Here is a 22518-nt window from a genome sequence, read left to right as displayed (position 1 = left end):
GAAATGCAGAGATCACCCATCTTCTGTGTCAATTTCGCTGGGAGTTGTAGACTGGAGCTGTTCCTATTTGGCCATCTTGGAAGTGACCTCTTTTTTCTTCTTTATTAGTCTGGCTAGTGGCCTAGCTATTTTGTTAATATTTTCAAAAAACCAGCTCCTGGATTCATTTTTTGAAGGATTTTCCATGTCTCTATCTCCTTCAGTTCTGCTCTGATCTTAGTTATTTATTTCTTCCGCTTGCTTTTGAATTTATTTGCTCTTTCTTCTCTAGTTCTTCTAATTGTGATGTACATATACTTTCTATTGTGGATGAGATAGCTTAGAAAAGAGAATTAAAGTGCAGTTCAGGCTTTGACAGAAGAAAATGGGTAGAAGGGAGAGTATTCCGGGCACCAAGATTTTCCCAGACATGAGGCAATAGAGGTCATGTATGCACTAACAGTTCAGTTTGGCAGGAGATGAAGAAATTAGGGTAGATTATGGAGTTCAGGTTACGTCTTGGAGAATGTTAACTCTAAACAAAGAATAGGAAATCACCGAACTTGTATAATCTTTAAATCCTCCCAAATTATTTTTTCTAAAGCCAAACTTTGTCTTACTTCCTTGGCTCATAGTTTGACAAAGGGAATTGCTTTTTTCTTTTCTGTGTAATTGGTTTCTCTTTTCTAATTACTCTTCCACACATCTACCAGCCATTTGAAACTCCACTTGGTCATGTTGCCTACTGCTTTGAAAATTCTGAGAATATAAAATAGAAGAAAAAGGCAAAGCTGCTTAGCCTGACATTTGGTGCTCTCTACAATCTCACTCTGACTTTCCTGTTCAGTTTTATTCTCTGTGAAGTGCTCCAGATCTTTCTGCCCCTGCCTAGCTAGATAATTCACTGCTTTATGGTAGGTTAAGTGCATTTCTGTCTCATGGCCAGAAACCCAACTGTAATGCAATTTTCCTTCTCCCCAAATCCATGAGTCTCATCTTCCTTCTGCATCCAGCCCACATCCAGCTCCTCTAAGATTTCCCTAACCCAACCAGTGATAAACATCAGCTACTGTTCATTTCCCAATATCCTTTACAGTTTTGTCAAACACTGATTCAGTGACTTACACATTCTTTGATTCTGCTGAAATTCGTAGGATGCCTGCTATGTGTCTGGTGCTAGGAAGATAAATGTCTCAGTCCCACCACTGTTGATAATTTAGTGAGGGAGATAGACAATCACAGTTACAATAGAATGTGAGAGATGCAATAATAGCAGTAAAACTGAGTAACTTGAAAGCACCTAGCACAAATTGGAAATAGAGAGGAAGGGGAGGGAGGGAGAGAGAGAGAGAGAGAGAGAGAGAAGGCTTCCTGGTAGCAGTGATTTTTCAGCTAAGCTTTAAAGGATGAGTTGTAGTAACAAAGTGATGCTGCAATGTGGGAAGGATCAGTATGTGAGAGAGAGGCTAATTTGAAGGAGCACAAAAGCTAACTCAGCAGATATTTGTTACTAATGATGCTTGTGGAAATGTATGATTTGCTCCATGCTTTTATGAACAATTTTTCTTCAGTTCAAGTGAGGGACAGGTGCATCATCTATCACTTTTTGTCACTAATCAGTTCCAGTTATGCCAAGCTGACAATTGGAAAAATGTTTTTAAAATCAGCAAATATTAAAATTATTCCAAGTAACAAGCTCTTTCAAAGGGCGACCTGTGTCTTTTCTTCACTAAACTACAGATGATTATGATGATGAGTTACTGCTGACTTTTTACTCCTCTTCAATCAATAACTGGGACCATTATAAAAAAAAACACATTCATTCAGCAAATATTTATTGAGTTCTGTATCAGACTCCTTTTATGCACCACTGCAGGTCCTCTCCTCCTCACCTGTCTCTGTGTGTGCTTCCTCCAGGGGCAACTATCCCACACTGAGCTACTTGCTCCTTTTCTGTTGACCACAAGGAAGGAGGTTCTGGGGGTCCCTGTACAGCACCCATGCATACACAGCTCAAAAAGGCAAGGGAGTACAGGGGAAATGGGGCTAGTGGATGAATTCTTCCCTCAGAGGACAGTCTTGAGGTGCGGTTTCTATGCTTAGCAGAAGATGATGTCTTGAGATGGGGCAAATATTTGCACTTGGTATTCATCTTAAGGAATGGTTCTCCCTCTTGCCTCATAACCCGTTATCTTCATCCTCACTTTTGCTTCCCTGGCATTTCATTCACAGGCGAAGTAGTTGAACTTAAAACTCTTGTCTTCAGCTTTGCTTTCTGGGGATTCAAGGTTAAGACAAACACTTAACTATGTGCCAGGCACTGTTCTAGGCTCTCAGGATACAGGGAACAAAGACCACTGTGGTTTGTCTTCATAAGGAATGTGAAGATAAAAATCATGTCCTTTGTGTCCATGCAAACATTTTATTTTTAAAAAGACTTTTATCTACAATGTTCTCTGCTAAAGGAAGAAATGGTGCGGGAGGAGTATTAGGGTAGAACACTTAATAAGCTATATTTTATATAATTAGAGCGTAGGGCATATGGAGCTTTGTGATAAAGGATAAATAGAAAACAAAGAGAACAGGCTTCATAGAATAATCCTAGGTCCTATGGCCATAAGTTTTTCCCAGAATATATTGTATTTCTCACCTTTTATTTCAGTTGTAGATACTTCTTTCTGGATTCCCATGCCGAGCCTCAACTTCCGTTCCCTTAATTATCAATTATTTCTTTCTCATCTAATGCCTAAGTTTAAACAACTGATATGTGTTTCTATGAGGCTATGACCTTCTTTACAGATCTATGATCAACACATAAGGATGTCTGATCATTAGAGCATGTTTTGGGAAGACTGAGGATTCAAAGTTAAATCTCAAGATTAAATGTCTTTTTATATGTTTTTTAATACTTGGTGGCTTAGAGTTCACAGTTTCCATGCTAATGGCATTGTAAGTTTTTCTTTAAGCATGCGAAATGGCTAAAGAAGCAGATATTTTTATTACTGGAGGCTTTGAAAATATGTTAAAGGGAAGATATTTTCATTTTTATTAGTCGTTTTATTTATTTATCTTTTCTTTTTTTCTTTTCTTTTTCCTTTTTTTTTTTTTTTTTTTTTTGAGACAGAGTCTAACTCTGTCACCACCCAGGCTGGAGTGCAGTGGCACAATCTTGACTCACTGCAACCTCTGCTTCCCGGGTTCAAGCGATTCTTGGGCCTCAGTCTTCTGAGTAGCTGGGACTACAGGCACGCACCACCACACCCGGCTAATTTTTGTATTTTTAGTACAGACGGGGTTTCACCATGTTGGCCAGGCTGGTCTCGAACTCCTGGCCTCATGTAATCTGCCCGCCTTGGCCTCCCAAAGTGCTGGGATTACAGGCATGAGCCACTGCGCCCGGCAACTTTAGCAGTTATTTTAAAACATTCCACAATGAAGAGGAGGTGCCATTATTTTGGTATGCCTGAATGATCTTCTGAACCCACACACCTATTCTGATCTCTAGAACATTTAAAAAACAACATCTCATCTGCCACCCCGGCTAGCTCTGCCCCAACTTTCTCCCCTCAAATTAGAATCTTTTCCACATCCTCCTTGTCAAGGCTCTGCCTGAATATGGCCAGTCATGTGAAATTCCACATAAGTGCCTCATTTGCCAAGGGATTTCATTGACCTGGGGTAGATGGATATGGTCCATTGGTCACTATAAGAAAGAACACCATGGAAGTGTTGCTTAACTGGGCTGCTCTTAGTGGAAGCAGCCCCTGGTGATGGCTCCAAATAATCACCAGTACCATCTAATCATACACTTACAGAGGCAGGTGAAAAGTCAGGAGATAGGAGGTCTGCAATCAGACTTTGGAAATTTGTTCTCTGGCAAACATGGCATCAATATACTGAAAATGTGTATGGAGCATACAATAAACAATTGTTTCTTTCTTCTTCCTGGTTTCAGATTTTCTGAGTTTCAATGCCAGTTTTAAATTCTGGCTCCTGACAAAAAAGTCAATCACTTTGCAAAGAGCAGTGCTTCCGCCTCTTAGAAAATAGTAGGAGGCTCTACTCATAAAGGGAAACATTTGAAAAGATTAAATTTTGGTTGCTACCTTAAAGTAGGATTTAGCATTTAATACAATAATTTTTGGCAAGAGTTTGGCTGATTTCTTCCCTGCCCAGAACTGTTACTGGCTGTTCTTGCTTTATTATTAGCCTCCTTTTTAAAAAGCAGCACCTCCACTCTTTTATGCATCAGTTAGAAGGCAGGGTTCCTACTCTTAGTTTCTTGAACTGAGCTGGAATTTGTGGTTTGATACTAGGAAGAGTGTTTTCTGCACTTTTTTCTTTCTGGTAAGTATAAAAATGGAATGCAAATAAAAGTTAAAAGTGTTCACTGACTTTTAATACCACATGAACAGTTCTTGCAGAAGCACATTAGCTTTGTAAAAATTATCAGAGACTCTAACTGTCCCCTAAATGACATATTTTTGCATGATGCCAACTTCAGGGCAAACTTGCCTAACAGGCCACATTTTTTAGGGGTTGGGTTGGTTGGGCAATAGCTAATTTTCAGTGAATAAGGGTTGCCTTTGGAGTTCGTAGGGGACTTTCACAGATATGAAAAAATGACACTTGTTTTCTACTTGGCTTGCGTATTTGAGTGCATACACTTGGCCAGATGCTTAGAGGGAGTTATGAGTCTTAGGACCCTGGCCCCCAGTAATTGATCAGGGCTAAATCCTGTCATCAGGTCTCAATTGTTTCCAGATAGATGATTTGGTACTATAATGCTGTTACCACATGATTTTGAGGGATCCCCACTACTTGGAGACTTCTTTTCCTGAACCTTATGACCTTATGTCAGAGTCCCAGATTCTAATGCTGGTGGAGACTTAAGAGTTCTGGCTGATATAATATAAACAAACACAGGAATGAGTCAAATGGGTACTGAAATAATGACAAAGATGGATTTGAGAATGAAGCTTGGACCTTAGGCCAATGTGGATGGAGTTACCAATGCTTTCCCCTGAATTAAAGATGACTGGGCCAACAGAGAGGAGAGCCAGGTTTATTATGCCTTGGACGTAGCTGTGCAACCATAGAATGGCTTGCCCCTTCTGTGGGAGAAGGGAAGACCCAACTAAGGGGCCTACTGCATGGGGTCTAGAAGTACAGACACCTGCCGTGCATGGTGATAAGTAAGTCAAGAGGCCAAGGGAGAGTCAATAAATAGCATCTTGTTTTTGTGACATCTACCGGTGTGATAGGCCAATTGGATTAGGCATCTCTCCCAAGAGAAACAGCAAGTAAGGGATCAGAAAGACAGACTGGAAGTGTTTCCTCTGAGGAGATTTCACTGGTTCTCCCTTTTGTAGGCTTGGTCAGAAATCCTCTCTTCTCCATGGAAATATGAGGATTAGTGGAGAAATTTTAGACTTATAAAAAATAACATTTACAAACATTTTATATAACATTTAAAATGTTTTATAACATTTAAAATAACATTTAAAACATTTAAAAAGCATAAACATTTAAAAAGCATTAAAAATAAGTAATTACAAAATCACATAAGTTGTAAATGTACATTTAATGAATAATTTAAAAGCTATGCTTGTGGACACCTCCAACCCCCAACCATCCAGGAAAAGAAAAAGAATGCTGCCAGTACCTCCAAAGTCCCTTCTGATAACTTGGTTGTTGGTCAACTTAGCTGAGCTATGCAGCGCACCAGCATGGCACATGTATACATATGTAACTAACCTGCACAATGTGCACATGTACCCTAAAACTTAAAGTATAATAAAAAAAAATATGTCTCCCTAAATTTTCTTCCTGTTGGTTTTGTGTTGGGCTTAGCAGCAAGGGAAATTTGCATGAGATTTGAAAGCAGAGAATAAAGGAGCATCTGTTTTTTTTAAAAAAGTTTTCATAAATTTTTAATTGACAAATAATTGTCTATATTTATGGGATATGTTGTTTTGCTATCTGTATACATTGTTGAAAGAGTAAATCAAGTTAATTAACATATCCATCCCCTGACCTATTTTTTTTGTGGTGAGAACATTTAAAATATGCTCTTCCAGCAATTATGAAATATATAATGCATTATAGTTAACCACAGTTACCATGCTGTGCAATAAATCTCTACAATGTATTCCTTTTTTGTAACTGAAACTTCATACCCTTTGACCAACATTTCTTCTTTACCCATCCTCTGGTGACCACCATTCTACTCTCTCCCATGATATCAACTTTAAAAAAATTATTTTAAGTTCAGGGATACAGTGCAGGTTTGTTACACAGGTAAGCTTGTGTGATGGGGGTTTGTGGTACAGATTACTTCATCACCCAGGTATTAAGCCTAGTACCCATTAGTTATTTTTTCTGATCCGTTCCCTCCTCCTATGCTCCATTCTCTGATAGGTCCCAGTGTGTGTTGTTTCCCTCTTTGTATCCACATGTTCTCATCATTTAGCTCCCACTTATAAGTGAGAACATGCAGTATTTGGTTTTCTGTTCCTGTATTAGTTTGCTAAGGATAATGGGCTCCAGCTCCATCCATGTCCCTGCAAATGATATGATCTCATTCTATTTAATGGCTGCATAGTATTTTGTGGTGCATATGTACCACATTTTCTTTATCAAGTCTATCATTGATGGGCATTTAGGTTGATTCCATGCCTTTGCTATTGTGAATAGTGCTGCAATGAAAATATGCATGCATGTGTCTTTTTATAATAGAATGATTTATATTCCTTTGGGTATATACCCAGTAATGGTATTGCTGGGTCGAATGGTACTTCTGTCTTTAGGTCTCTGAGGAATCGCCACACTGTCTTCCACAATGGTTGAAATAATTTCTGCTCCCACCAACAGTGTATAAGTTCCTCTTTCTCCACAACCTCATCAACATCGGTTATTTTTTGACTTTTTAGTAATAGCCATTCTGACTGGTGTGAGATGGTATCTCATTGTTGTTTTGATTTGCATTTCTTTAATGAAAAATGATGTTGAGCTTTTTTTCATATGATGCTGACCACCTGTATGTCTTCTTTTGAGAAGTGTCTGTTCATGTCCTTTGCCCACTTTTTAATGGTTTTTTTTTCTTGTAAATTTGTTTAACTTCTGTACAGATGCTGGATATTAGACCTTTGTTGGATGCATAGTTTGCAAAAATTTTCTCCCATTCTCTAGATTGTCTGTTTACTGTGTTGATAGTTTCTTTTGCTGGGCAGAAGTTCTTTAGTTTAATTAGATCCTATTTGTCAATTTTTGTTTTTGTTGCAATTGCTTTTGGCATCTTTGTCATGAAATCTCTGCTCATGCCTATGTTCTGAATGGTATAGCCTTCATTGTCTTCTAGGGTTTTTATAGTTTTGGGTTTTACATTTAAGTCTTTAATTCATCTCGAGTTACTTTTAGTACATGGTGTAAGAAAGGAGTTTGGTTTTAGTCTGCATATGGCTACCAGTTATCCCAGCACCATTTATTGAATATGGAATCCTCTCCCCATTGCTTGTTTTTGTCAGGTTTGTAGAAGATCAGATAGTTGTAGGTGTGTGGTCTTATTTCTGGGTTCTCAATTCTGTTCCACTTATGTATGTGTCTGTTTTTGTATCAGTACCATGCTGTTTTGGTTACTATAATCCTGTAGTATAGCTTGAGGTCAGGTGGTATGATCACTCCAGCTTCATTCTTTGTGTTATTATTATTATTATTTTTTGAGACGGAGTTTTTGCTCTCTCATTGCAATCTCTGCCTCCTTGGTTCAAGCAATTCTCCTGCCTCAGCCTCCCTAGTAGCTGGGATTACAGGCACCCACCACCATGCCCAGCTAATTTTTGTATTTTTAGTAGAGATGAGGTTTCACTATGTTGGCCAGACTGGTCTTAAATTCTTGATCTCAGCCTCAGCCTGCCTTGGCCACCTGCCTTGGCCTCCCAAGGTGCTAGGATTACAGGCGTGAGCCACTGTGCCCAACCCCCAGCTTCATTCTTTTTGCTTAGAATCGCCTTGGCTATTCAAGCTTGTTTTTTATTCCATATGAATTTTAAAATAGTTTTATCTAGTTCTGTAAAGAATCTCAATGGCAGTTCAATAGGAATAGCATTAAATCTATAAATTGCTTTGGGCAGTACGGCCATTTTAATGATATTGATTCTTTCTATCCATGAGCATGGAATGTTTTTCTGTTTGTTTATGTCCTCTGATTTCTTATTTCTTTGAGCAGTTGTTTATAGTTCTTTTTTTTTTTTTTTTTTTTTTTGAGACGAAGTTTCACTCTTGTTGCCCAGGCTGGAGTGCAATGGTGCAATCTCGGCTCACTGCAACCTCTGCCTCCTGGATTCAAGCGATTCTCCTACCTCAGCCTCCTGAGTAGCTGGGATTACAGGCATGCGCCACCACACGTGGCTAATTTTGTATTTTTAGTAGAGACGGGTTTTCTCCATGTTGGTCAGGTTGATCTCAAACTCCCGACCTCAGGTGATCCACCCTCCTTGGCCTCCCAAAGTGCTGGGATTACAGGCATGAGCCACCATGCCTGGCTATAGTTCTTGTAGAGACCTTTCACCTCCCTGGTTAGCTATATTCCCAGGTATTTTATTCTTTTTGTGGCAAATGTGAATGGGAGTTCACTCCTGATTTGGCTCTCAGCTTGACGTTGTTGGTGTATAGGAATGCTAGTGATTTTTGCACATTGATTTTGTATCCTGAGAATTTGCTGAAGTTGTTTATCAGCTTAAAAGCTTTTGGGATGAGACTATGGAGTTTTCTAGATACAGGATCATGTTGTCTGCAAACCAGGATAGTTTGACATCCTCTCTTCCTATTTGGATGCCTTTATTTCTTTCTCTTGCCTGATTGCCCTAGCCAGAACTTTCAATACTATGTTGAATAGGAGTGGTGAGAGAGGGCATCCTTATCTTGTGCCAGTTTTCAAGGGCAATGTTTATAGCTTTTGCCATTTCAATATGATGTTGGCAGTGGGTTTGTCATGGATGGCTCTTATTATTTTGAGTTATGTTCCTTCAATACCTAGTGTATTGAGAGTTTTTAACATGAATGGATGTTGAATTTTATTGAAAGCCTTTTCTGTATCTATTTAGCTTGAATAGGTTCTCAGATCTGATACATTTAAAATGACCTTATTTCCAATGCTAAAGAGGCACTGGTAGCTTGTCGCATGCAGTGAGAAAATAGTTACTTAAATTTCACTTGTGAACTGTCTATCGGAGACAAGGCTTTAGATGACCAAGTAGCTGCTTTTATAGATTACTGTTAGTGACAATAAAGAATGTAAGGGTTTTTTTTGCCTCTAAGTGCAATAGAGAACTTGGGGGGGAAATGATCAGTTAACAGCTTTAAATTATGGATTTGTTTTTAGTTCTGTTTATGTGATGTATCACATTCATTGATTTGCATATGTTGAACCAACCTTGCATCCCAGGAATCAAAACTACTTGATCATGGTGGATAAGCTAACTGATGTGCTGCTGGGTTTGATTTGCCAGTATTTTGTTCAGGATTTTTGCATTATAGTTCATCAAGGATATTTGCCTGAAGCTTTCTTTTTTCGTTGTTTCTTTGTCAGGTTTTGGTATCAGGATGATGCTGGCCTCATAGAATGAATTAGGGAGGAGGATTCCCTCCTCCTCCATTTTTTGGAATAGTTTCAGTAGGAATGGTACCAGCTCTTCTTTGTGCATCTGGTATAATTCAGCTGTGAAGCCGTCTGGTCCTGGACTTTTTTTAGTTGGTAGGCTATTTATTATTCCCTCAATTTTAGAGCTCAGGGTTGGTCTCTTCAGGGGTTCAGTTTCTTCCTGGTTCAGTCTTGGGAGCATGTATGTGTCCAAGAATTTATCCATTTCATCTAGATTTTCTAGTTTATGTGCATGGAGGTGTTCACAATATCCTCTGATTTTTTTTGTATTTCTGTGGGGTCAGTGGTAATATCCCACTGTTTGTTTCTCATTATTTTTATGTGAATCATCTCTCTTTTCTTCTTTGTTAGTCTAGTTAGTGGTCTAACTATTTTATTAATGTCTTCAAAAACCAGCTCCTGCATTCACTGATCTATTGAATGGTTTTTATTTCCTCAATCTCCTTCAGTTCAGCTCTCAGCTCTGATTTTGGTTATTTCTTGTCTTCTGCTATCTTTGGGACTTGTTTTAGTTGTGATTTTAGGTTGTTAACTTGAGATTTTTCTAACTTTTTGATGTGGGCATTTGGTGCTATAAATTTCCCTCTTAACACTGCCTTATCTGTGTTCCAGAGATTCTGATATGTTGTATCTTTGACCTCATTAGTTTCAAATAACTTATTCATTTCTGCCTTAATTTCATTATTTACCCCAAAGTCACTTAGGAGCAGGTTATTCAATTTACATGTAATTGTATGGTTTTGAGTACATTTCTTAGTCTTTATTTCTAATTTGATTGTGCTGCGGTCTGAGAGACTCTTCGTTATGATTTCCATTCTTTTGCATTTCCTGAAGAGTGTTTTACTTCCGATTATGTGATTAATTTTAGAGTATGTGCAGTGCAGCAATGAGAAGAATGTATATTCTATTGTTTTTTAGGTGTAGATTTCTGTAGATATCTGCCAGGTCCATTTGATCCAGTGCTGAGTTCAGGTCCTGGATATCTTTGTTAATTTTCTATCTTGATGATTTGTCTAATATTGTCAATGGTGTGTTAAAGTCTCCCACTATTATTGTGTGGGAGTCTAAGTCTCTTTGAAGGTCTGTAAGAGGTTGCTTTATGAATCTGTGTACTCCTGTGTTGGGTACATATATATTTAGAGTAGTTAGATCTCTTTGTTGAATTGAACCCTTTACCATTACATAATACCTCTCTTTGTCTTTTTTGATCTTTGTTGCTTTAAAGTCGTTTTGTCAGAAACTAGGATTACAACCACTGAGTTTTTTCTGCTTTCCATCTGCTCGATAGATTTTCCTCCATCCCTTTATTTTGAGCCTATGTGTATCATTACATGTGAGATGCATCTCTTGAAGACAGCATAATAATGGGTCTTGGTTCTTTATCCAGCTTGCCACTCTCGAGTCTTCTCATTGGGGCATTTAGCTCATTTACATTTAAGATTAGTATTGATAGGTGTGAATTTGATCCTGTCATCATGATGTTAGCCGGTTATTTTGCAGACTTATTTATGTGGTTGCTTTATAGTGTCACTGGTCTCTGTACTTCAGTGTGTTTTTGTAGTGGCTGGTAATGATCTTTCCTTTCCATATGTAGTGCTTCCTTCAGGAGCTCTTATAAAGCAGGTCTGGTGGTAGCAAATTCCCTCGGCATTTGCTTTTCTGAAGCTTAGTTTGCTGGATATGAAATTCTGAGTTGGAATTTCTTTACTTTTTTTTTTGAGACAGAGTTTCACTCTTGTTGCCCAGGCTGGAGTGCAATGGCATGATCTCAGCTCACCACAGCCTCCGCCTCCTGGGTTCAAGCGATTCTCCTGCCTCAGCCTCCCAAGTAGCTGGGATTACAGGCGTGTGCCACCACACCTGGCTAATTTTGTATTTTTAGTAGAGATGGGGTTTCTCCATGTTGATCAGGCTGGTGGCAAACTCCTGGCCTCAGGTGATCTACCCACCTCAGCCTCCCAAAGTGCTGGGATTACAGGCATTAGCCACCGCGCCCAGCCGGAATTTCTTTTCTTTAAGGATGTTGAATATTGATCCATAATCTCTTCTGGCTTGTTTCCAAACCCTTGCTGGAGACGTGATGTGGTCATTTGGAGGAAAGAAGGCACTCTGGCCTTTTTCAGCATCCTTCCACTATGTCTTTCTTATCTTTGTGGGCTTAACTATCTTCAGTCTTTGAGGTTGCTGACCTTTGGAATGTTTTCTTTTGTTTTATCCTATTTGATAACCTTGAGGGTTTGATTGTAGAAAAAGGTGTATTCAGCTAACTGACTTCATTTCTGAGAGATTTTAGGGGGCCAACACTCAACTCCCAACTCCTGGACTGTGTGCGCTACCTCTGGGTGACTTCTATTGGTCCCCAACTTTGTTCTCCAGCTCCTCGAGGTATCAGGTCTACTGCACTAGGGGTATCAAGGTGTGGCAGCAGTGCTAGCAGATGCAAGGGTGCCTGCCTCCCTGTGGTCATTCACCACAGTGGCAGAGGCAAGGCAGCTGGGGGAAAGTGGGGGCCCCTGCTGGAGACAGTGAGCAATGTTGCACTGGAGGTGGTGTTGGCTTGGGGCAGGGTGCTGGCCAGCACAGGTCTGGGTGCCTTCTCTGTGCCCTGAAAGCATGAGTGATCACTCAAGGTATGAGAGGATCCTCTTTTCTCTGCATAGCATTAGCGTAAAGGTGGGGCACTGGTGGTGGTGGGGCTTGCAGGCCCTGTGCCTGCCGAGGCTCTGTCTGTAATGGTGGTCAGCAGGGGTAGGGGGGCATACTGCACTCCTGCATGCTGGTGGGGCAAGTAAAGAAAACTCACCAGTGAAGACATGCACCAGCAAAGTGATGTGGGGAGTTGCCATGGGCTCAGGGGAAGCTGAAGTATGGGGAGGGAATGTGCAGGCTGGTATGCAGCTGTAGGGGCTGCCTTGCTGGAGCTCTTCACCAGTGGTCCACTGGTGCAGAAGTTATGGTATAGAATCCCAGGGCACCCAAGACTGCCTTGTAAGCAGGCATGCCAGGAGAGGCCAACAGACCGAGGAGTGCTCAGGTTGGACCAACCTTGTCTGATGTGAAAGACCACCCTGCAGAGATCAGGTCTGGCAGTTCCTCTATGGCTAAAGTCTCATGGGAGCAAGTCTAGCCTAGAGGAATGACCATCCCTGGCCACGCTCTGCTACAGATGCTGCCACACCAAACCCTCTGGGCTCTACATTAGCTGGCTTGCTGCCCCACATTTGCTTGTCTCCTGGGGTCTCCACCCCAGAGAGATGTGGGTCAGCAATTGTTCAGTGCAATCATCCCAGGATGGAGGGTCTATGTTGTGAGCCCAGGCTAGAAGCTCTCTGTGTGGTGATGAGCACTTGCTGGGGGAGGTGTGGCACATGTCGGAGACAGACTGGACTCCTCTCTTTGGGTGGATGGCAGCTTTTTGGAGGTGTAGATAAGGCACTTATGGTAATGATGTGCTTCTTTCTCAGCCCAAGGGTAGCAAGGACAGCTCCACTGAAAAGGCAGTGGCAGAGAGGTTTCAGTTGTTCCTGGAGGCTCTGTCCAGGGAGTTGCCGAGTTGCTACTGGCTCAACAGCTCTGGTGGGAGGTGGCTAGAGGCCCAGGCCTGGAGGACCTACCTCGTGAGGAGATATGGGAATGGGCACCTAGGTAACAGTCTGGCCTCCTTTCCGTAGGACTGCTGTGGCATGCTGGGGATCTGCTCCAGTTCCTAATCACCTCAGATGTTCCAGTACCTGGAGGTATCACCAGTGAAGGCTGCAAAACAGAAAGAAGGCAGCCTGCTTCTCCCTCTGGGAGCTCTGTACCAGGGAGGTATTGACCTGTTGCTCATCTGAATGCATCTGTAAGAGGTGGCTGGAGACCCCCCACCCAGTAAGGAGGAATGAGATCAGGGGCCCACTTTAAAAAGTAGTCTGGCCATGTTTCCGTAGAGCAGATGTGCTGTGCTAGGGTACCACTTCTACCCCTGGTCAGCTTGGACTCTCCAAAGCCCAAAGGCTGAAACTGCTAAGTTGCCCTAACAGCAAAGATGGATTCTTGCCCCTCATCCTAGGAGCTCTGTCCCAGGGAGTTTTCAAGTCTCCTGCAGGCCAGAGAACACTGACGGGGGGAGGCACAACACTGCTACCAGTGGCTGCTTGGAATTCCAAGTAAGTGGGTCTTAACCTGTGAGGCACTGTGAAAGTGGGGCCCACAGACTGTCACTGCTTGGCCCCCTGGATTCAGCTTATTTCCTAGGGGTATTTATGGAGGTCTAACCTCCCACTTTGCTAGAGTTGCAGCTACTTTTGCTGGGAAGCCGGGAAAGCCAGAGTATGTAAAGCTCCCGGATCTCCATGTGTGCCTGGGCAACTGCTCTGCTGAGACACCATGTATCTCTGTGTGTCAGACTGAAGGCCCTGGTGGAGTGGGTTCATGAGGGCATCTCCTGATCTGAGGCTTGCAAAGATCCATGGGAGAAGCTGGGGTCGCACATTCACTCACCACTTCCCTGGGCAGGGGAGTTTCCCTTGGCTCCATGTCACTCCCAGGTAGGCTGTTGTTCTGCTTTGCTTTTCTCTGTTCTCTATGGGTTGAGTTGTTTCCTTGATTAGTCCCAATATGAGTACCTGGATGTTTCAGTCAAAGGTGCTATATTTACTTTCCTCTCCCATTCCTCTCCATGTAAGCCATGTACACTAGCTGCTTCTAGTTGGCCATCTTGGCCACTCTCACCCAACATCTGTTTTATGATCTGAAGATTGGTGTTGGGTGCTTGGCCTGTGGCAGCTTGCACATGCCTCACTGAAGGGCTCACTTGCCTTGTTGGTGTGGAACAGCACTCAGGATTGTGGTAGCTTCAGCTCCTGAGGGTCCTCGTTTTTTGACTTGAGACTGGAGCCAGGTGTGTTGAAGCTCCATGATAAAGGTACCAGCTTCACCTGCAGGTTATATGCTGTATGGATTATGGAGTCAGTTAGAGACAGACTCAGGCTTTAGTTTTTCATGAGTTCCAGTTTGTTCTCATGGATTCTATTTCCTCCTTGTGCACTCCAGTTTGTTTTTGCTCTTGCCCACTTCATGGCTAGCTCTTCCCTTTGACTGCCAGCCTGGCTGATTTATAGCTATTGAAGGCCCATCACCAGACACAAAGTATAACATGTATTCCCTACAGTAAGTTCCTTATGCTACTACGTCACTCTTCATGGTTCCACTTCTTGGATCAAACCTTGATTGATACTGAATTTGGTGTTGGAAGTAGTTCCAGGGGAACAGAACCCAAAGGATGGATTCTCTGAATTGGTTCTAGGCTACCTGGAATAGGTTCTCAGATCTGAAACATTTAAAATGACCCTTTTTCCAATGGTAAAGAGACACTGGTAGTTCATGGCATGCAGTGAGAATATAGATACTTAAATTTCATTTGTGAACTGTCTATAGAAGACAAGGCTTTGGATGACAAAGTAGTTGCTTTCATAAAATACTTTTAGTGACAATAAGGATGTAAGGGTTTTGATTGTTTGCCTTTAAGTGCAATAGAAAACTTGGGGGGGAAATGATCAGTTCATGGCTTTAAATTATCAGCTCGATATAGAGGCAAACAACTGTGAAGATTATAATAATGCCCTAACAGAAATGTCTTGTGACCATAGGACCAAGATTTGGAAAACCAAGTTTAATGATAAATGGCTGAATTACAAGGCAAATTGAATTCTCAACCTCACCAGATGTCTATGTTAAAGTTAGGCCATTGACTGGGAAGGAGTGGGGCCCTAAAAATTTGATTGGGACATTTATGCTGATTCTATGGAAGTTGAGGACCTTCAACCCATAAATTCCACTAAACCTTTTTTGCCAGCAGAAGTTATACCTCTCTCTTCTGTCTGATGAGGATGGCTCCCTTGCTGAAGGAAGCAGTACTGACCTTCTTTGAGGAGACTGCTAATCTTCTGTAGGACATACCTCTACCACATCTCATTGTTTCTTGACCTATGATAGGACTAAATTTTTGCCACGCCCCAGGTAGTAAGATATAAAGTGTGCCCTATAAGAAGATACAATCAACATGTAAAAAAGATAGCAAGATTTTGCCAACTTATACCACCAGAAACCTCAGAAACTGGGCATTGATGCTACAGGTACTGGATCAGGGTGAAGACATATGTTAGTTTGGAAGGAGTTTGTTGATATAGGTTTACCAAACCAAGATTTTGGATTTCCTGACTTAGTTCAAATGGTTGAGAGGGGCTCTAATAGTTTGATCAGTTTGTTGACAGAAACCTCCACCCAGAGGGTCCCTTACATTAAATAAAGTTTAAATGCCAGAGCTTTCATGAAACCCTTTAGAAGATATCCAAAGGCTTAGCGACCCTAGGATGCTAGAATGAATCGACCATCAAAGGTCTGCTTGTTCATGCCATAATTCATGCCCACACCCCTAGAAGTGTCCCAAGGATGCTTCCTCAATGAAGGCTTTAAGAAATGCATTTGTGAAGTGAGCCACAGCATCACTAGAAAGCTCTGTGGTGGCTATTTTCTGTAGTCCAGAAATGACAGCAGAAAGTACTGCCAATAACTGAATTCAATGAGAATGACAGCATCCAGGAATGGCATGGGCCAAGTGGTAGCACTTAATGGACAGCAGAGCTGAAGTAGCTGTGAGAATGGTCTGAGCTGTAGAAATCTTTGGTATTGGTATCTGATCATGATATCCTTAGAACTGCAGTAGATAGACATCCTAGTAAAGTCTTACTCGATTTGAAAAGTAGCTCTAGGTCTGGTAAACAAGTCTGATCTGAAACGCCATAATAGAGAGTCAATATACTCTCAACCAATCCTCAGACTTTATTCTCTTGACAGATAAAAAGTCCCTTGAATGAAGGATCCCTTAAATAAAGGATCTTTGTATATGGAATTCCTTTGAGAAAAAACTCATTACACAGGCAATATTTATATTATAATACTCCTCTTAGCCTTCTCAAAAGGGACCTGTAGTCATTTCCCAGGATAATTGTGCATTGGCAAAAGAAGAATAATCAGACTTTGTGGTTCTGATTCTGAATTGACACTAATTCCTGGAGAAACAAAATGCTACTGCAGTCCACCAGTCAGAATAGGGTTAAATGAAGTCAAGTGATAAATGAGCTTTTGGCTTGTGTCAGTCTGGAAGTGGGTTCAATGAGTTCCTGAACCTACCTTGTGATTAATTTTCCAGTTCTAGATTGCACTGTTGGAACAGACATATTCAGAAACTGACAGAAGCCCCAAGTTGGTTCTGTATCCTTTGAGGTAAGAGCTGTTATGGTAGGAAAGGCTAAACAGATGCTACTAAAACTGCCTCTACCTACCAAATTAGCAAACCAACAGTAATATTGTATTCTTAGAATGATTGCAGAGATTAATGCCACCATCAAGGATTTGAAAGATTCAGGTGATTATTCCTACTAAATCTTCATTTGCTATTTGGTTTGTGAAGAAGATGGATCTTGAATGATGATTGCTCATCATAAACTTAATCAAATTATAGCTGCTGTTCCAGGTGTTTCTTCATTGCTGGGGCAAATCAACATATCCCCTGAGCACCTGGTATGCAGATATTGATTTGGTGCTTTTCCCTTTTTACCTATTCTATTAGTAAATACTATCAAAGCAATTTTCTTTCAACTGGCAGGGCTGGCAATATATTTTCACTCTCTTACTTACAGGCCATATAAACTTTCTATCCCTAAGTCAAAATCTGGTGGACGTGGACCCTGATCACTTCTCCTTTCCACAGGATATCAATACATTTATGATATTATACTGATAGGACCTAGTGAGCAGGCTGCAGGAACTGCTCTAAACATCTTGGTAAGGATACATGTGCCAGAGGGTGGGAAATAAAAGTTCACAAAAAATCCCACAAAAATTCACAAAAATTCAAGGGTGTTGTATGACCCAGCAGATCAGATGGTACTTGAAGTGTCTGTAACAGATAGGGATGCCATAGGAGCTTTACATAGCATATATAGGTGAATTATAGTGGTACCTTTAAGATTTGGAGCAAAAGCATGACATGATCTATGGATAACTGTTTTTCTCTTGAAGGGAACAGTTCTTGGCTTGCCCCTGGGCACTAGTAGAGGCTGACCATGGACTATCAAATTGCTGTAAGACCTGAATTGCCCATCATGAACAAGATGTTTTCTGACCCACCAAGCCATGAAGTTTTACTTGGGTTGTAGCACTTCATTATTAAATGAAAATGTTTTATATGAGACTGGGCTCATTAACTGGGCATGAGTAACTAACCCAAATGCCGGTGGTCTCTACTTCTGCTACATAGCTTTCTCTCTCTCTCTCAGTCTTCATCCATGGCCTCATAGGGGGTTTCCTATGACCAGAATGGAGGACAAAAACATCTGGGAATTATTTATAGATGATTCTGCACAATATTCTGGCTATACCCAAAGTGATGACTGTAGCACTACAGACCCGCCATGGGATAACCCTGAAGGACAGTAGGAGAAAATCATCCCAGTGAGCAGAATTTCCACCAGTGCATGCACCTCGTTCTTCATTTTAGCTAGAAGGGGAAATGACCAGAAGTTCCGTTCTATACTGATTTATGTTGGTTGCTAATTATTTGTCTGTATTGTCAGGAAATTAGAAGCAGTAGGACTGAAAGACTGGTGATGAGGAGGTCTGGGGAGGAGTTACGCAGATAGACCTCTGTAAATGGGCAGAGTGTGAAAATACTGTAATCTTAATCCAGTATCAACTAAAATGCCCTTCTCTTTCCCAGTTTTCTTTCTAGGAACATCTAGGAAAGGGTTTACCCCTTTTTTTTTTCTATCCTATCTTTCTACCTGGGCCACTGAAACTTCAACTTTTTACTGAAGGAAATTGTAATTTTCTTCTCATTTTTTTCTGTCTGATTCTGTTTAAGATTCAAACTTGCTTTTTGCGGTGGTCTTTCTCCTTGAGTCTGAAAAAAATAATTTTCTATAGATTGTCTAACACAGGCTTTCAAAATGTCTTCTTTGGGATATAATAACTCCACTGGTATTTTTCACTACAACTCAAATAGTTGGTATATACCCTGAAACATAAAAGATCCATTCTTTGTCTACATTATAATAAAATATATTTTTTCCTGACTAGGCAAGGTTACAATCATGTTCAAAGCATAGGTAATTAATTCAGAATCAAATTGAAACAACATGGTAGAGATGATTCTTGATGCCTATGTTCAAGCCATTTTGGCCTACTCCCTTAAAATTATATCTTCATTCTAACTGGTTATAGTCCAAAGAAGGTAAATTTGAACAGAATTTGAGCTTAGCATAGAAATGCAAAGTCCTGAATGGCAGCCACAACAACTACAATACCATTACTTTGATTATCTCCTGCCCATGTTTTATAGCTGTAGTCTGGTTAAGTAATTTTTTTAAATAATTTTTTTGAGAATTTTTCTTCCCATTTATGCCTATCTTCTAAGGTTCTGATGGCCCTGAGACCAACCTTATCAACATGCAGTAGGGACTTTCTGCCCTATGGTCCCTAAAGAAGTAAAGCCACCACTCTAGTATAAACTCCCAGAAAGACCCTCTCTCAAATACAGGAGTGAATTTCTCTACACTCAAGGACATTTCTTCTCATTCAACTTTAGTTTCTAGAAAAACCTACTAATCCAAAAATGAAGCCATTTCTTTCTAAATGCAGACTGGGCCCTGTGCCTTAAGTTACTAGGCAACACTGTAATTAATACTTAAACATTTAAGCTTGTGGTATCATGCCAGTTACCACCCAAACTCCTGAGAGCACCAGCCACAAGAAGCACTCCAAAACACTAGGCTCCCCATGGGGTTCTTTGCCATCCAAATGCTACTTTCTCATCAAAATGTCCTATGATGGTACCTAGGGTACTAATTACTTAGAAGTAACATTATTTCTAGGTTCTTAATCAATTGAACACAGCAAAAGGAAGTAAAATGCACCTTGCAGTAGAGTTTCAGTCTTGTTGACTTGGTAACCCATAACAAATATTAGATGGTTGAGCTCAGGCTTAGTTGGCATGAGGCCTCTTATTTTCTTCTTCTTCTAGGCCCTGTTCCTCACGTGTAGGGAGGGCTGTTTCTGCAGAGCACACATTTTACTCAGCCAACCATACAGAGGATTTTGACTGTTCAATAGTCAGTGTGTGGCGGAACAGAGAGGCTGGAATGCTGCTGGGCTTTTGATGCTGTGCCTCAGCCTCTCCTGGCAGCATGGTCAATGTGTGTCAGCTTATTCTTCTTTTCGCAGACAGATTTCTTTTTATTCTAATAAGAAAGAATCCATAAAGGGACAGTGAGAAGATCTAGAAGTATTCACCCCAATACTGCTCTATCCCTATCGAAATGTAGAAGGAGAAGCAAGTGTTCTCCCAACAGATATCAACTGAAATGAGGACAAAGCTCTTGTTTTCACAAAAGTGTTCTTGTTGGGTGTTGTAAGTGGATGAGCTATATTAGAAAAATATTCTTAAAACTTCAGAAGCTCAGTTTTAGCTGTTAAATTCCTTTGCAAATAGCCAATGGATTAATTTATTTTAGCTTGTTATAAAGCAGGATAGGGTATTTCTCTTGCTTGGTTGCTTTGAGCCCAGAGTCTTAGAAATGGGAAATCTGGTTTATACAGAAACAAGTTCAGTTCTCAAGGTCAAACAGCATACTGATAGAAGGTCTTTATTTATTGAATCTGCTTACTCTGCCACACATCAAACAGTGATGTCCATATGCCTTTCACACAAAGCAAGCCGTGGGATATTGCATAAAACTGCTGAATCATCGTCATGGTACAGATGAATGCACAGTTTTCAGGAGACAGCTCTTCTATCAACAAAGATTCCCTGAGCAATTTCTTACTATATTCCATATGATGCTGAGATAATTCCTGGGGATATAGTGATTGGTGTTGTATTGTCCTTACCTTTCACAAACTTCAAAGTGCCAAGTTAATACAATATTTAGTCTTTTACATACAATCTTATAAATTACATAGAATTCTGGTTGATAAGTGCAATAAGAACTCTTTTAAAGAGCACCTTGTTAGTCCACAGATCTGGTAACAATATAAACCAAATTTCAACCCCCTTCCAGGCATCTCTGTCACTGTAACATAAGAAGAATCGACAATGCTTCCCACATGAATATGTCACATTATATGGCATTTACCAGAATTACCCAAGATAAAATGCTTATTGGCCATGTGAAAAAGGGAATATATTGGCTTAGGTAACTGGGAAGTCCAAAGAGCATCTGGCTTCAAGCAAGTTTTAAATTGTGTAATGTCATTAGTGTCCTGCTTCCCTTCATGTATTATCATGTGTTGGAGAGATGGCCAATGGTAACCTCAAGCCTATGTTTGCAACTCCTTATCCCAGCCAGCATCCATTCATGACATTTTAAGGAGGACTCTGTCCCAGTTTGGTTCAGATGTTCATGCCTGACCCAGTGGCCAGGGACATGGCCAGTGCTATGAAGTACTACGACTGGTTAGACTCAACTCATGGGCCCACCCGAGGCAAGGGAAGGCTGGGGTCTGTGGACTCCCACCCTTTGGCCCAACTACATGAAATGAGAAAGAGGAAATTCCACAGAGAAAGGGATGATCATACAAGATGAGGAGGGAAAGGGTGATGGGAAGCAAAAACCAAAAGTATCCAGGGAAATCGCTCCCTAAAATAGGTCTTTCCAATCTATTTACACCTGGAAATAGCAAGATTCTTATTCTGTTAGGTACTAGGGTGCTGGGAAATGTTAGAAACAACTGAAAGGCTGGAGAAAAAAGCCCTGATTTGTACCATGTGGCAAATTCCATGGTATAAATACTCCTATATGGCTGCTCCAAGCTGCCAACCTCACATGACTGCACATGGAGCTCGGAAGAAATGTGTAGCAAGCAGCACACCATTATATTCCATCCCAGATACAATGCCTATAAATGACCCCTAGAACACAGGTAATAGTAAAATGCAGTAAAATTATGAGGAAGGGATGAGTTTTTATTACATTTGTTTTCCATACAGTGTATTTAATTGCAAGTTTATATCATATACTTTTTAAATAATGGTTTTAATATCCCAGCTCTCATTGCCTCAATTAATTTCAAATTCTTCCTACCTTGGATAGTTTGCACATTTACCAGTCTGGACTCAAGAGGTCCTCATGAAATTTTTGATTATCCAAGTTATATTTTTGATAGGGCAAAGTGCATTTCTCTCTTTTCTATTTTTAAGTGGAAAGTAAATATATGTTTTCTTAACTCTTAACAACTCTTCCTCTGGCTACCAGTAAATTTAGCTACACTGAAATAGAAGAACTTGTTCAAGATTTAATTGTCATTTTTTAGATAAACTCTGAAAATATGCAAAACATATCCCCACAGAAAATAGGTCAAATACAAACTACATCACATTAAATGAATAAAATACAGCCTTAGAGGGACTGAAACGTGATAAAGTAACATCACTAGTTAAAACCAAGAAGTCAATATAGATACATTGATAAAACAAAAATAAAAGCAACTTACTGCGGAACTACTCTTCAAAATTCAAGGAAAGAACATGGAAAAGTTCAAAGACTTGCTAACCACCAGCTCCTATTTCTTTTTGAGGGAAGAGGCCAGAAAGGGATCAGAAAATTTTCATTTTGTGTTTTGATCTACCTCTAAGATAACATATTCTGCAAATTTTCATGACCCAAGTGGATAGGCTGAAATTACTCAGAGAAAAACTGAAAGAACTCAAAGAAAGAAGAGCTTGTATTGTCAGGTGAATTATTTTTTATTAGTATGTCAGGGGATGAAGGGTGTGCAGGGAAACAAGCAAGGATGAGCGATCACTCTGGTCAAGAAGAGAATTCTCATCTTAGACCTTG

The sequence above is a fragment of the Gorilla gorilla genome, chromosome 5, assembly GCF_029281585.2.
Source record: "Gorilla gorilla gorilla isolate KB3781 chromosome 5, NHGRI_mGorGor1-v2.1_pri, whole genome shotgun sequence".
NCBI lineage: Eukaryota > Metazoa > Chordata > Mammalia > Primates > Hominidae > Gorilla > Gorilla gorilla.
Note: the sequence above shows the minus strand (reverse complement) of the source record.